The sequence below is a fragment of the Vidua macroura genome, chromosome 7, assembly GCF_024509145.1.
Source record: "Vidua macroura isolate BioBank_ID:100142 chromosome 7, ASM2450914v1, whole genome shotgun sequence".
NCBI lineage: Eukaryota > Metazoa > Chordata > Aves > Passeriformes > Viduidae > Vidua > Vidua macroura.
The window spans coordinates 9,210,647-9,227,581 of NC_071577.1; the positions used below are offsets into that span (position 1 = coordinate 9,210,647).

General features: G+C 39.9%; 1 protein-coding gene and 1 long non-coding RNA gene across 5 annotated transcripts in view; one reads left to right on the forward strand and one right to left on the reverse strand.

Annotated features, from left to right (window-relative positions):
• Window positions 1-16,935, reverse strand: part of CALCRL (calcitonin receptor like receptor) — a 63,031-nt gene that overhangs the window by 39,771 nt on the left and 6,325 nt on the right. The window lies entirely within an intron of this gene.
• Window positions 7,090-8,495, forward strand: LOC128809687 (uncharacterized). Of its 2 annotated transcripts, XR_008437823.1 has the most exons (4): window positions 7,090-7,152; window positions 7,428-7,475; window positions 7,567-7,671; window positions 8,425-8,495. It is a non-coding gene; the product is annotated as an uncharacterized LOC128809687 (long non-coding RNA). The 2 variants fall into 2 exon arrangements; XR_008437822.1 differs by lacking the exon at window positions 8,425-8,495 and having other exon boundaries at window positions 7,567-7,933.

A 16,935-nucleotide genomic window follows, 5' to 3' on the forward strand; every position in this document is an offset into this window, starting at 1 on the left:
ACAGACACAAGTCTATATACTTCAGCTGACACCCTGCTCCATTTTCACACTGTTAACAGAGTGGTGATCCTGTGCCACTGAAAAAATCCTGCTTGCAGAGCTTCTGCTGCCGTGAAAAGTTCGACCTAGCAGGAGCAGTGGCTGGGGGAGCTGACAAAAGTGGCTGGCACGCAGTCTGAAAGCCACACACACATCTGAGGGGCAGCACAGCCCACGCTGCCGTGCCCAGAGCCACGGGCAGTGCCACATCCCTCACTTGTGCACGCTGGCTCTCCTCGGGCACATCTCTGCTGCACAGAGCAGCAGAGCAGAGCCCAGCATCCCACAGCAGCACACAAACCCCTCTGCTCCCTGCGAGGCAGAGCTGTCACAGGCAGTGCCAGCTGCAATCTGTAGGAAGCAGTGTGAATGTTTCCATGAATTCAGTTGAAGATCATATGCTCAGGGTGTGGCCGTGGGAAAGACCAGTGTATCTTACACACGGTCCCTAAAGTCCAATTAGTGTTCCTTTAATTGCAAACAGACTTTTCCATATCCTTTTGCAGCATTCTGCCCTCTCTTACCTGAATGAAAACCAAAATAAAATACTATGGACGTTAAAAACCTTACATAAATCAGACACAAAAACCTCCGCCTTGATAAACTGGAGTCTCACTTGGACAAGAAGATGAAATACTACATATCAAATGTAATAAAACATTACAAGCACTCTAGCTACAGCAGAGGAATGTGCATCAAGCGCAGCTATTCTGGTCATGAATTGCATACAAATTTTATTTGCACATAAATTTATACATTTAAGCACATTTTCTCCCCTCCAGATGTAATATTAACAATAATATAAAAGACAGGAAATGTGATGGAAAATCTCAGTTTTAAGCTTGTCTAAATTGCAAGCAAATGAAAATTTTCCCTGCAAGCATGGAAAATATTATATGGCTTTAAATAGGTGCCCATATTTTCTGCATACTCACATCCTGCATTTATTTTCCTTGAGAAAAATAAACCTCACAGAATCCTCAGACTGATTTCACACTCCAGAAAAAAAATCCTTGGCAGAAACAAAGTGCATGGAATTTGATGGGAAGCTTTTATAAGGATGTCTACCCAAATTAAGTTAAAAAAGAATCATTTGAGTTTCTACTTGTATAGAGCAGATCCTGCCATTCTTAAGTCAGTGTTTCAGATACCAGTGCAGAACTCACAGGCATTAGTTTGACTTTGATACACAGCTTGGACATCAAACTTGCAGGCACTACTTCCCTCAGACTGAGGTACCAAACTCACTAAGAAATGCACTTGGCATGCATTTTTAATTTTTTCCCCCATACTCTTTAACTTAATAAGACACCTCAAAGGCTCATCCATTTCATGCACCTGCAGAAACTCTGGACTTGCACCCCTCATCTGCGACCCTCTCAAAGCTGCATTTGTGTATCTTGTTCCACAGAGCATGTGAAAATTCAAATTCATCTTGCTGAGAATTTCTGTTCACAGCTGCTTGCTTGGCAAAGATTTGGTTGGGGAGGGAAGGGAGGGAGGGAGGGAGGAGGGAGAGACAATTTTCCAAGCAATGGGGAAAAACAGTACAGAACTTTCATCATCAATGGCCTTGACACTGGTGGTGCCAACGGAAAGAACATCGCCCAAGTGACTCCATGCAAGGGAACCATTCACAAATAAAAAATCTCCTGCATTTATTTCTATCATGGTAGCTTATGCCAAGCTTCCTTTGGTGAAATCCAGATTTCTCCTGCATTGGCTTCCTCCTGCTGTTGATAGAGCAGGATATTTGCTGAAACAAGCAGGTGATGAATGAGATATTCTGAATTAATCAGCATATATGCTGGAGAGAGAATTGTGTTCTCTTATGAAACTCTAAGAACAACTGGCTGTGTTTTTCCAAAGGAGCTAACAGACATAAGATTTCTGTACTAAATTCTAACTGGATGCAAGTCTTGCTGGCAGGTGAATTTCATAACAGATACATCTCTTACTGACCCTGTCAGTGATTTTATGGAAGCAAAAATGCCTGGCAATTGATACAGGCCTACACCACACCAAGAACAGGGAACGTTTCATGAGGAAACTTCTCCTTGCCATAAGTCCTCCAGGATTCCAAAAGACATGCAAATTTGCAGGAATAAAGCCTGGTTGGTTTCCTCCACAACCAGTAAATATATTTCCCTTTCTCAAAAGAGCATTAGAAAACAAGTACTGACCAAGTCTATTTTATAACCGCTCAATGAGGAGCATAGTGTACGGAAATCACAAAAACATTTTTATTCTTGGTGTTCCCTTGTGATATCCCAAGCCTTTACTGACTGTGCAGTGCCAAACACTTCCTGCACATCATTCCAAAGCTAGTGGCATTTTAGTGATGGCATTAGTTATTCCATATATCATATAAATGTTTTATAGATCAGGAAGAAAAGTACTTTTGGCTTTGTCTAAGCCAAGAATAGATTAGATAAAAACCCTGATCAAGAAGGACACTGAAAACTTTATGTGTATTTGGGTTTTCTATCCTAAAAGACATAATTTCCCTAATATTAATTCAGTAAGATATTGAGATTTCAGAAAGCACCATTTGCAACCACCAGAATAAGTAAATCCACTCTCATGTCATTGCCACATGACAACTTCTATCTTTGTATTCATTGTTGATCCTCAGGCTGCTTACAAAGCTTTGAAGAACAGAAAGAGATTTTTGATGAGTGTTTTTAAGGAACAGAGAACTTTAAATCCAGAGTGGCCATCACCCAGGGATCTGAACTCTGAACCCCACTTGGCTGGTGATCTCTGAGGGTCAGACATTACATGAAATATGACATCTGTTGGAAATCAGACTACCAAACTGATGGGAAGTTCAGTCTAATCCAAATGTGGGAGCCAAGTCAGCTACTGAAAATACATAATGCTATCAAATGCAGAATCGTTCCCCTGTGAAGAAAATGGTTTCAGTTCTAGCAAGAAAAAAATAAAAAATAGCCCTTCAATGCAGTTTTTCCTGTAAAGTCATGGAGAAGCACCAAAAAAAGAATACAAAGGAAAGACAAGAGCAAGAGAATTTAAAAAAAACTGATCCTAAATCAAAGAGTTGGCAGTCAGTTGATATATTCAGTAAGGGCTTTGTGAAAGAAGTTTTAAGGCATGTGTGGCTCTTACAGACATATCCATTGTGGGTGGTATTTTAACCAGCTTCATGTCTGACAGACAGTCTGTGGAATATAAATAAATTTCAGCTTCTAATACAGATATAATTCTCCTGCTCTGTAGGAGTGAATACCAGTGAGAAAGTGCAGCCTGTTTAGGATCAATCCACTTGGATTTACAGTTTTTGAGAAGACTACAAAAACTGACAGTTTTGAAGGCCATAAGTAATAAAACCTTTAATGTGCTGAAGAAAAAAAAAGGAAAGAATTTAAGCAATTTGCCCACCACCACTTTGCACATTGTGTCACAACTGAGGTTTAAATATCCATTCAGCAATTAGCAATGGATTTATCATTCATTTCTGTTGGGATTGTCATCAGAAGGACTGCAAATAGAGAGTAAAAATCCTTGGCTTAAGAGAAAACCCAAAGAAATGAATATTCAGGAAAATATAAACCAATGTTTCTGCTAGTAAATTACCAGTAATTTATCATCTACAGCAGTATTTCACCTGGAGTTGGACTTCCCAGCCTCTGAGATGGTCTCAGGACAAAATCCCCTTCTAAGGCTATGGTTTGGATATTAATGCCTCTCACTAGGGACACCTGAGCTTAAAGGAAAATCTCCCACAAGGAACTCCTAGTGCTAAGTGCTACTCAAGTGAGACAATCTACCTGAACATTCTCTTGGCTCCTAAGAAACATGAAGGAGACTCTTCCCATGCTGAGAAGGAGCCAGGAGCTAAGGTGAACTCCTGCCTTCAGCTCTATCCCCTTCAAATCTCTTGCCACCCATTCCAAGCACTCACCCCATCAAATGGAGACTGAATTGCATTTAGCAGCACTGTGGATGTCAGTTTTCTTAGCCACTTCAATAAATGACTTACAGGCTCTGTCCCAATAACCAAACTGATACAGCTTCCCATCACGTTCTGCCTGCAGTTCCCCGCTGGAAGCTGGAGATTACCTGCTTGGTGTAATGAAACTTGAGTGCCACATCCCACTAGGTAACAGTCCCCTGCAATAGACAGGCTTTGATAAAGGTGACCAAAATGTCTCATTCTGGTACTCTGTTAATCAATCACATTTGATTTTCCTGATTCCTTCATTACTCCCATAAAGACCTAAGAGGAACTGGAAATCTCTTTTACACATAATCACAAAGCAATCACAGCTCTTAAGCAGGCCATCCTAACAGAGGACAAGAATGTTAAGGAAGGACAGGAACCATGAGAAAATTACTTGTCAGAGAGTGTACTCCTACACAAAAATGTGAAAAACACTACAATGTAAAATAGACTACAACTTACCTTACAATAGCATGCATAATATGTTAGTGCTAGGTATCCATTTAGCACCACAGCACATTCACAATCCTGATAATTACCAGTAGTGAGGAAAAGTTTAAAAATCTGCAGATGTAAGAGTCAAGCCTTCACTTAGATTTTGAAACATTCAAACTAAAAGTGATTTTGAACAACTCTACGGTCCTTTTAGTTGGGGAAACGTATTCACAGTGGTCAAAGTACACCAAGGAATTCTCAAATCTCTGCACTCCAAACAAAGCAAAGGAAGTGAATGGGTGTTAGCTTCAGAAGCTAACTTGAGCTTTTTAAGTACCAGCACCATCAACTATTTTGCTTTCCAAAAAATACCCCAGAGACACCCAAAACACATGCTGGTGCGCTGGAAATGGACCTGCCCAGCTAATCAGGACCATCCTTTTTATTTTTAATTGACCTTTTACAGTAGCAAAAGGTGAACAACACATACAAATATTGCAGAAAGCACAAACCCATTAGAAATAAACCTCTGTCTCCCATTTTGCTTTCTCCAATCTGCTAGTGGGGCAATCAGTCTCTAGTAGAGTCTCCACTCAGACCATGGTTGCACTCAGCTGTAGCTGCACACATCTTGCCAATGCTGCTCCTCACCTGTGTGGGTCAGGAGATAGATCAAGACCAAAGACTAAATTCCCTGCCTGTCACAGAGCTCCCCGTGCCCTCTGAGATGCCCTGAGGGTGTAGGAGACACTTGCCAAACCTGGCCATGATGGATCTGCTGCATCCTGATGGACTGAGCCAGGCCTAGTGGGCTGCCCAGGAAGCAGCAGGTGCCTGAGTGCTGGGTCATCCCATCCCACCCCAAACATGGAACACTACAAACCCTTCCCCTGTTAGTGGCTTCCCTATAAACAGCTGAGCTGAAGGAACAGGAATAATAAAAAAGAAAGAAAAAAGAAGGAGCCCCTCCTAACCAAACCCACACAAAAAAATAAAAAATCAAAACTAAAATTTGATGAAGAATAAAAAAACACACAGTACATTTGCATTCTGTTCAGTTTCACTGAAGTCACTGAATCATTACATGCCCAGAGCAGAATCAAACAACTCAGAAACAAAGGTCCTGAGAAAAGGGGGTCACACAAACTGGGCCATCTCCAAGGACTGCAAATAAAGGGCACGTTGCTAAGTACAACTTTTAGAGAAACCCCAACCAGAGCCAGGAGAGCAGGACAAACATTTTTGGTGAGCTCCCACCACAGATCTGACAGCTCACCTCAGGAGGGCTGTCAGCATCCAGAACGTGGCAAACACGACTGGAGCAGTTTTGCAGTGACTGCAGTGTCCCAGTCCCCAGGACAGATGAGCACTGGGGCTGCCTTGCCTTTGTCCTGTTTACACAGCCCCTTTTGGCAGGAAACAGCTCCTCCCAGGGCTGAAGGGACCAAAAGAGTCAAGTGATCTTGAAGTACAGAGAGGAGGTGGAGGAAAGGGTGGTATTCTTTCCCATCAAAGATCATTTTTACTTAAATACCATTCTCTGTTGAGCTTAGACTCTTGTTTCTGAGGCTGTAATTGACACTGATGAGCTTTGCCAAGCAGCCCTAAAAACCAGCAGCTCTGAAGGTATAACCTTACAGAGGCAGTACAGGATCACCCTTCTCTGCTTCCCAAGGGAGCTCAAAGCAATGTATCTTTGTAGAGACAATATTTGACAAAGAGATTTGTATACTCAAGAGGAAATGCTATTCTGCACTGAAATAAGACCAGGCTGTGAAGCTAGATAGTCCCTTGAACAATTATTAAGTCCTCTCAAGTATTTTCACCACATCTGGAAGAGCTGAAAAGCCCAAACAGAACAAACACTATAAATAAAAAAATAAATAGATAGATAACTTAAGAAAGAAATAAAGTGCATCCGCATTGCTCTGTGAGGTCCAAGTTTTGCTCAAGGTCTCTTCCATGGGCTTTTTGGTGACTGTTCAGCTGGAAATGAAGGGCCCAAGAGATTTTTGTGAAAGCAGAAAGGGATATCCTGAATCCCAGCCACCAGCCCAACAATGCAGTTTCCAACAGCCAGGACTCATGGAGCCTTCTTGTAATTCCACTAACCTATTAAAAATGTTCTGTTTATGAAACATACTACACTTTCAGCAATAGGTTCCTACTCTATAAAAATCAAACTATGACTTTTAATTACTTCTTATTTCTCAATATATTCAGGTAGTGAACTTTGAAAGGTACACTGTGTAATTCTAATATATTTATTGGGAAAAACAATTTGCACAATTTAGGCTGTGGAAAGTCTATTTCTAACTTCAATTTCATTTTTATTTGACTTCTGACCACTGTAACTTGAAATTTTCTTTATGACAATAAAAGCTAGGCTTCAAGGCAAAAAAAAAAAAAATTCCAAACCCAAAACAAAATTCAAACAAAACAAAAACCCCACCCAGTCTGTATTAAACTCTCATTGAAGACCTGTGCATCTCCTGCTGTTTTCTACCATAAAATAGCTCAAATGCATTTCTCTCAGCAACATCCTCTCTCCTGCAGGACTGTGACATCGGTGGAGATGATCACTGTGGGACTGGATTCCTTTCTTGGCAAAAGTGGTTATGACGTACTTGCTGCTACATCCCAAGGTTTGTCAGCATTCCTTGTCCTAGCTGGATCTAAACCCCAGAGGGACAACTGAGGAATTACTGCAGAAAGTCAGTATCTGAGCTGTGGATTTCAGAATTAGCTGCATTTATGTCCAAAATGCTTCAATAACTTCTGCATTATTACACATTACTTCCTATTTGTACTGAAGCTCATAAAAGTAAGAAAGCAGAACTGCCCAAATTATAAAACTCTAAAATTTCTAAAGGAAAATCTTTATACTCTTAAGACAAATTTATGTCCCATGCAACAGTTAAAGAGCTACAAACTGTTTAAAACTTGAAATTCTCTAAGTTCTCTCATTTTTTGGTTAATTTGAATTAAGGTATTTTAATTTAGCTGCAAAGACAGGCTTGTTGAGACAACTACAAATGTGAGTCTTCACACACTTCTCATTCTCCCTGTGCTACTTCTCACAGCTTGATGGCACACTGGGAACTGACTGCTCCATGTCATTTCTGCAGGGTTACTCCCCTGAAGTGCCTCCTGCCTTGTCAGCCCTCCCTGCCCAGAAGAAACCCAGGTGTGATCCTGGCTCTTCCCTGATAACCTTCTTCATGACAGAAACTGTGATTATATTTCATTTATTCTTTCCATACTTCATTGGCCTTCACACATTACAAAACACAGTCACTGAAGTGTGACTAACTTATTGAGGGCATCAAAAATTATTAAAATGCACAAGGCTTGATGCTGACATTATTAATCCAATTTCTTGTGGATGAAGGAAGAAGCAAAATTTGAGTAAGTGGTGAGCATTCATCCTGCCCTCATAACCCAATGGTCTTTGTGCACAGTTCCTCACCATTCCTGGAGAAGTGAAGTTGTACTCCTAGCAAATGCTTAGGGGGAAAATAATAATTTTGTCACTCTGACAAAATTTTGTCACTTTGACAAAATCTGATTCTGTTTGAGCCACAAGTTTAGTAACCTAAAAAAGAAAGTTAGGGAGTAGTTGTTGATCAAGGCTTCAAACAAAACACAAGCGTGCCTTCCTTTCTGTGCTAATTCTAGGAGGAGAAGGAAGTCAACACAATTAATGGCTGATAATTATAAAAATACTGTGTTACTTTATATAGTGCAGTATATAGCTTTCATAAACACTAAAGATGTTACAATCAACTCCTTTCAGTCAAGTCTGGATAATATTACATACTATCTTTGTTAGCTAAATGTATAGTTAGACTAAAAATATGCAAGTCTCAGAGTACTAAGTAGTTCCCAAGACCATTAAGGAGAAATTACTTTTTCTGTAAACAAGTCATTGAAAAAATAAATTCAGTTTCTTAAGGTGTCATATATATTTTTTTTTTCCATTTCAGGAAGCACCACGCACAGGGTATATACAGAAATTAAAAGGAGGATACTAAAGCTCACTGGTCTATATCTGATTCAAGATGGGAAATCCTATGTCCTGAGTATAAAGGTTCAAATTCAATTACACCTGTGAAACAACATTAAGTAGTCTAAAATAAATGAAAAGCATGAATTGCATTATGAAAATATAATATCCTGACCCCTGAAATATTCTGATCCCTGAAAACAACATGTCACTGCTAACAAATCAAAAACATCTGTTTCCACAACATTAATTGGTCTTAAGAGCAATTTGTTGTGGAGACAAACTTTTAAAAACTTAAGAAAAAAAAAAAATCATCAGGACAGGACAGAAGGTAACAGTGGGGAAAAGAGCTCAATCCCAGTATCTGGAAACAAACTGGCACATCTTCTTCAGCTCACTGGAAACCTGGCACATTTGTCAGTTTACAACATTCTCCAGCTACGGCTGCAAGGTACAAATATGTACAGGACATGGTATGAACATAGGGTATGATGATATACAGACCCCCTCGGAACCGTTCAAGCCTGAAAATTTCTGGTCCTTGTGTTATAAAAGTTACCTAATAACCACTTAAAATTTGTAAAAGCTGAACTACTTAGGTGCAATAGCCAGGAGCCAACTCACAAATTAGGAGCAGAGGAAAACAAAATCATGTTTATCAGCAAATACAACCATCTTTGACTTGAGACCAGATAATTAGTAGCAAGTCCTCTCTGACCTGACTTATTTTGGACACACGTGGTTTCCATATGCTGTTTCTACTGTTGCAGATCTGCACATTAGGACTCAAAAATTCTGTACAAATTTATAGTAGGTGGGGTGAGACAGCCCTGAGGCTGATGCCCAAAGACTGGGAATTGATGAGCAAATTCAGTTCCTCAAATAAGAAACTGCACAGCTGGATAAGCCAAGTAGCCTTTTGTATATTTAATGTTCTTCCAAGCCCCATCATATTATGAACAGAGTACACAGAGGCACAATAATTTATCTAATAAGAGCAATTTGAAACTAAGCTTACTAATGTTTGCTGAATTAAGGCTGATAAGATGCTGCTACTACAGGTCTCAGTGCAAAAACACTTATCAGTTTACCAAAAGCTGGATTTTCCCCCTCAGAAGTGAATATATTTTCCTGTCTCTTACCCAATCCAGGAATCTCATTAACACTTCTTCATGAGCCACTGCAACAGTATACAGCTACTAGAAAAATACTTTTTTTTTTCCCCAGCAAAAGACCTGCAAGTAAATAATGATAAATTCTAAAGAGCACCCTAAACCACTCTGTAGCCACAAGTTATGCTGACCAACGCTTTCCCCCCCTCACATTCATCACATAGATAAAGGCTTTCCTCCTAAAAGGCTAATTAATTTAAACTTATCAGATTATCAAACTTCATTTAAGGAGAATATGGATGCTCATAAATAAATAAAATTTAAACCACATATATCTTATTAGTTTACCTATTACATAGGAACCATAAATAGGAGTCACCACTGGAAAATATCTATTTGTCCACATAGGTAATGTATGGCAAATGTGTTTTTCATTGAATGATTATGTTTACTGATTTATATCAGTGAAACATGACAAACATTTCCAGTGAGCTCAATCCTACTTCCCTGAGAAGAAAACAAAAACAAGGAGCAGCACCAGCTGCTTGGCAGGACTGTGCTGGAATGATAACATGGTCTCAGGGTGCTGCTCTTGCTCAGGCCATGGAATTAATTACTGGTGAGTAATTAACTCAGCCACAGCACTGACAGTTGCTTCACCTTGCCCAGCAAACAGCCTGTTTTGCTCATGGTGCTCGCTGCCTCCACGCAGAGCTTCTCCAGAATTAGTTCTGCATGCACTGCACATCTCGAGCAGTATTAGACCTAAGGAGTGGACCATGTCAAACTATGAAATATGTACCTCTGGAAAAGATTTGTGGACAAGGACAATTTGATATACCACTAGCATAAAGCTCTGTACTATATCTACCTGAAACTAAGTAATAAAACCCATTTTGTTTAATAATATCCACCCACTAATTTCAGTGAATTTTCATTAGAGATCCAGTTCTAATTAGAAAATTAGTATGAACTGGTTCTATAGTTCATTCTGCAAAACTTTCATCACCCTCCAACTTAACTGACTCTTGTTCATAAAAAGATGACACTTATTTCTGAGAGAAGGGAAAATTATCAATCTGAATTAAAAAAAAAAACCCCTAAACATTAACAAGGGAAGGGGACAAAGAAACAAGATAAAATTATACAAAAGTCCTTTTATATAAAGTAACAAAGGAAGAATAGCAACCAAAAAAAAAAAAAATTTCAACTCGAAGGCCAAAAAAGTAAACCAACAAAACCACACACCCAACAAAGCCACACCACATCAAAGAAACTCAACCACAAGCTCTGCTGTAACTGTGTGATTGTGTAGATTTCTACACTTCCTTGGATAATGGTCCAGATTTGTTGGAAATCTGGATAGGACTCTCATGAGAACAGGCTTTCTGATGATATTTTAGATACTCCCAGGTTATAAGTCTGCCAGAAAGAATTGAAGAGCAGCCTTTTTTCCATAGAAGTTTTGTATTTGGATTCCAACTACAGCAAAAGAGGAGCAACTGCAGAGATGTGTAAACTTAGAGAGGGATCAGTCACAAAACTTTCCATTTTCCTGACCAGTGCACAATATGGCACAGCCTGAATTTTGGGAAAGATGCAAGAGAACTCAAATTTCATCCAACTCACTTCAACCTTTTCTAGTTTTGGAAAAAGTATTAATTGGTGCTATTGAAAATAAACGCCTGACAGGAGTCACAGCGCTATTCAGTTTGTTACCAAATGGTTTTCTAATGAAGACCAAGGATTTCTGTCTTGAGCACTGCGTTGTGGGCTGAACAGGAAGGATTCCTGCAGCTTACAGATATGGCTGGTAAGTAAAACAGGATGTTACAAAGATTACCTTCCTCACACAAAACAAGGAAAATATTGAAATCGTTGGAAGACTGTGAAAAGGGATCTTCCATCAGCAGCAACAACAACACGCTCGCTGCATTTTGGAAGGGAAAAAAAGCCAAGGTAACAACTGATTTTCTGTTACTCCTTAATGCTGGCAACAAAACTAGAGGCAATTTCATTCCTGAAAACAATAACATAACCACAATTTCCACATATATATCTTGCACTTCTTTGCAAAAGATGCAACTTGGAAACAGGTGTTCTAAAAACTGCACTCTCGTCCAGTCAAGACAAAATAAGTTAAAAGCTCTTCTGGGAGAGGAGGTTCCTGGCTCAAACACCTTTTGTGTTATTGACATAGGTTTGCTTCTATGTTTTGTTTGATTACAACATATACTCTCTGGTTTTATGGGGAGAGAACAGTAAGTTCCTCCAGAGGGTTGCAGAAAAGTGAAAATCCTTTATCTAGATATTTGTGGATACAGACTGCTTTGGAAATGCAGCTTTGTAAAGTCCAAGACACTTGGAGCATAGGAAAAGGAATCAAGACACATTTGGTTATTACACAGAGATTCTAGCAGATGAAGAGTCAATAGGATCTGAGGAACACAAAGCAGAATGAAAAGAATTACTTCCATCTCTTGGGGTATTTACCTTTTCAGGTGGGGAAAAAGGTCTAGATACTGGCAAATTCCCAGGAGCAGCACTGGTTTGTCTTTGAAAGCTCAGGTTCTGCAAAGTGGGGCAGGAAGGGCAGCTGAATCTCTTCAAACAGAGAAGCTCCTAGATAAGTTGGTGCCCTTCCTGCTAAGCCAAAAGGGCCCCAAACCCACAGAATCCATATGACCCATGACATCATCAAACACTGGAAGTTGTTAACCAAATGCCCAATGTCAGGAAACAACTATCTGTCTGTGACAAACTGAGTTCTTCCCTCCCTATAGGGCTGGAACTAATTTATTTTCTATCAAAGTTTGCTTACAACCTTTCCCTCTTTTCTCTCATCCAAAGAGAAGCATTTTCAGCAATCACTTGCAGGTTATTCCTCTGGAAACCCAAAAGGAATTGGTTTTAATTTGCTTTGTGGTCCCATTACTGGGATGATAGTCACCAATAAAACTAGTGCCCTTCGAAATGGTCACCCTCTAGGAAAACCCAGGTGATGTATAAAATCATCACCTGTAATCCTTTTGCTCAATGCTCTGAGTATTTAAATATTTGCTTTAAAAAGTTACCAATGGATTCTGGAAATCCACGTGTATTTCTTGGAGCTTTTAAAGTTCAATAAAACTGCCTGCATTCATCCACACAGGATCACGTGGTTTTAGGAGGAACACCTTAACTACTGCGCTGCAGTTAATTGAGACAAAAGTACTGTTGATTTGCATTAATTAGTTTCTTTATTTTTACAGTAAGCAGTACACATGGCCCTTCCCATACCAAGTGATACATCAATTCCTTTTTAAACAGATACAAGTAACAAGATGTGGTAAATAACTACTGAACACCCTCTGTAGCTCACCTCTCAAAAGTAGGAGTGCTGTGGGCACAGTGCACAAGAAATTTTCAGCATCACATACTTACTCTTCAGTATTTCCTGCTCATCCCTAGCTTTTTACCCCTCTCATTTTTAACTGCTTTTAAATTGGTGCTGGATTTGCAAACCTTTGACCTTGCTTCGTGCTCTAAGCATCATCCATACAGCCTAAGTGTGCTCCTTGTAACTTGAAGGATTTTGTGGGATGGAAGACTCAAAAGGCATCAGAGAGCTGAGGAAAAACGACTGGCCTCTAATGAGCCATTTGTCAAACTGGACAAAAGCTGTGCAGCTTATAAAAGTTTTCAAGGAGCAATTCAACCTCACCCACTGTCACCTCGTGTCTGTGGATCTGTCCCTTGCTCTGTGACACTCACAGGAACATCCCTGCTGTGGCCAGCTCGCGTGCAAAGGAGGCAGCCACAGCCACGCCGAGGCATCCTCAGCTGCCAGACTTCCCCTCTCAGCCCTGCTAACCTCAGTCCTGACCTACAGTACCCTCAGTTTTCCATTCCTTAGCCGCTCTTACGCAAATATAGCCCAGGATTCCAAATTGGGCTGTGTTTATTCCAGGAACACAAAGACAACCGCTTGCACATCTAAGAAAATGACGTGTCTTGATAAAGAATTGAAACACTTTCATACAATGCCGAAAACAAACACAGTTTTCATCAGCATCCCAAATCCCTGTGAACCAGTTTCTAGTCTATTCTACTAATTCCTGGATCTTTACACCAAATTCATGTCTTCCCAAATTTGACTGAATCCTCCCTTGCTTGAACTCCTTATTTCACCTTAGCTGGAAACCTACTCCAATGTTTGCAACTGCGCCCATTAGCAGGTGTCTTTCAGGCAGAAAGTTAATCCAACTGCACACAGAAACAGCTCACAATTGTTGCTTCAACTGGTTGCTTCATCTTTGCCTTTTAAATAAAACTGAACATTTGGATTCCAACTGTTGCAAACCATGGAAAATATCTTATATGTCAAAAAGCACCACTGCAAATAAGCTGCTTTCTTTTCAAAATTCAAAAGTAACATATTTTTCTTTTAAATGATCTAACTAAATTTTCCAATACAACAGCCCCATCACCAGAATCTGTGATTTCATTTTGCTAAGTACATTAAGGCTAATTTGCAGTTTGACAGTGAAAATCTTCCTGACTTTTTCTTGTGTGTCATTACCAATGATGATAAATAAATATCCAGTACTTAAAAAATCCATACATTCATTATAAATATTGAAAAGCAGCTTTCCACAGGGCTATTAGAAAAAAAACTTCATTTCATCAAATTGACCTTTGCTAGAATATGAGCTGTTCATAGCCTTACAACACCAATTAGTAATAGGGTGCTGACAAATAAAACAAGCTGGTAAGTATGAATCTTGTTCATAACAAGATTGCCCAAGAAAATATACTGTAATGACCCTGTCTGAACATCCTGTAAGAGCCCATTGTTCCTCTCTATTACTGTCATTCAGCAATTTTTTTTTAATAGCGGATGCGTGGCAGCAGAGGAACCAACGCAACGTGGGACTGCACGTGCACAAACCCTGCCCCATCCTGGAGGTGAGCAGACAGCCCTGGCACCCCTGGGCTGCTCACTGGATGTGGAGATCTGCACAACCACCCCACATCTCTGCACAACTCCAGTGAGACAAATAAAAATATTCAGCTGTAAGTGCCTTAATGGTTTGTAAACTGAGAAGAGAGCAGAATCCTTTTACCTGTCAAGGGCAAATTACGGGAACAACAGGAATGAATAGTGGAAAAATCACAGGCTTAAATTCTGAGAGATCGTGAAGCCTTTTAGACTTGGTGGAAGAAATAGGAGGTATCCTTCTGTTCCATAGATGAAGAGAATGAAGATCTTCCATGTGTGACAATTGGGTATTTCACCTGCTCTCTGTATGAGGAAAGATGAGCTAACTTAGCACTGCAGTGACTGACACCTTAACTAGACCACAGACTGGAACCCAGCGTCTGGTTTTGCTATCTAATTAAAATGCTGAATAGACAACTGATTCCATAACCATTCTGTGCATTCATGTCACAGACAAGGAGTGGTTTCTCTCTGTTTATCGAAGTCTGACTGACCACTGGACACCTGATTGAGCCTTGTCCTGCAGTAAGAGTCATGCTAAAGGCAACATCATTCCATTTACTGATTCTTTCAGTTCACTTTCCTACTGGAACAACATTTTAAGGTTCAGACTTTTTTTTTTTTCTTTGTACATTTGTTATTCCTTCCATCACTTTGTCTTCCTTGCTACCAGGCTTCATTGTTTTACTGTTAATTAGTACTCAAGGAAGGAGGAGTTGGACAATGTCTGGCTTAAAATCTGTAAATGTTTAAAAATATAAAAGCTCAGAATTCTGTGAAACACAAGGGATAAAGAAATTGTAAAAATAAAACAAACCAAACCTCTGGCTTAACAATTTCCACATTCCTGTATGGTACAAAGCTATTTTTGAACACTTTGGTTTGGCACACGTGAATTCCCTGAGGAAGCTGAGTTATCACCCATAACTCTGTCGTGCCAGTTTGTCTTCATTGGACAATCTAAACTTCTCTGCCCTTGCCTACGCTGACTTAGAAAGGTTAATGGTTCAAAGGTTATTGGTCCCTAAAATCTGCTTTGAACCAGGGCTCTTTTGGTGCTGTTGTACCCTGGAGGTGGCAGCAGCCACTGCCCTGCTCCGGTGCCCCAGTGCCCCCGCAAAGACAGCACAAGTATTTTGCCAGCCTTCCAACAAACCCTGAATTACTGCCATGTCCTTCACTGGGCTGTAATGTGACTCTAGGAAAAGCTTAGCATGTCAGCAGACTATTTTATCCCTGCAGCCCTAAATAAAAAGTGTCCAGTTAAACTACATTGTCTGAATTCTTCCTCTGGATTGCATGCACAGCTTGCAGAAGAGGGATCCTCTGTAGAGAAAGAGCTCTACCTGTGCAAGTTCTTCTGAAAGAGCTGAGGGAGAAAAAGCAAAAGAAAACCTAGCCCCAGCAGCTATCCCAGTGGATCATGCTGAAAGGTTAGAAACATCTGAGTGATTTTCCTAGGTACTCTCAAAATGCTGGTATAGCATTTTGGCTCTGAAGGACTGAAGCTCTGAAAGGACCACCACTTCTATAATCAACCAATAATGACACTTTAAAGAGTAGAAGATGGATCAAGATCACCTCCTTTAGTCAGAAATTAAGAATTTCCAGAATGAGAAACTAAAAATAATTTCAAATGAATACAACTGTACTCCAGACAATATTGCTTGAGCTTCCAATTGTAACCATTACTCCTGTTGTAGATAAAACCTACACTGTGATAGCAAATAAATATGAAATAAAAATCTGTTTTCCCTGGTGTGTAATCTGTGGTGATGTTAATTGCACTTAGGACATAACGCACAGAAAATTACATCTGATATAATCTTTCACATCTTCCTTAGGGAAAAACAATGGAGGGTGAGATCCTTGGGTTCTGTAGGACAAGGAGAAGACTGCAATAGCAGAGTTTGGGATGGGAATTCTTACTCTTATTTGCATATTGGTTTCTAAAGTTCTTCTTTTCTAGGACTATAATTTCTTGTTTGTTTTCAGCAGAAAAGCTTTCATTTCCTGATGCACATATACAATTAACAGATTAAAACCATTTTTTTAAATCCCTCTTCACCCCCTTCTTCTAAAACTGGAGAGGAAAAATAAAATACACCACCAAAAAACCAAACCAAAACAAAGGAAAAAAAACAAACCCTCCCCCACAAGCCTCACATTACGCTGGCATTAACAAAACCACAAGAAAGGCAGCAGCTCAGTTCAGTGTTTAAGTGCCTACTTAGCATGTGCTTTTTTCCCAGCTGCTGCCAGCCACACACAAACCCAGCGCAGTCCTGGTGGCCCTCCACGCATTTTAATGCAATAAACAACACATTTAATAAAGAATGAAGAATGTGCAGTGGTAGCCATGCAGAGAGTACTTGAATAGCACTCAGGAAAGAGCCTT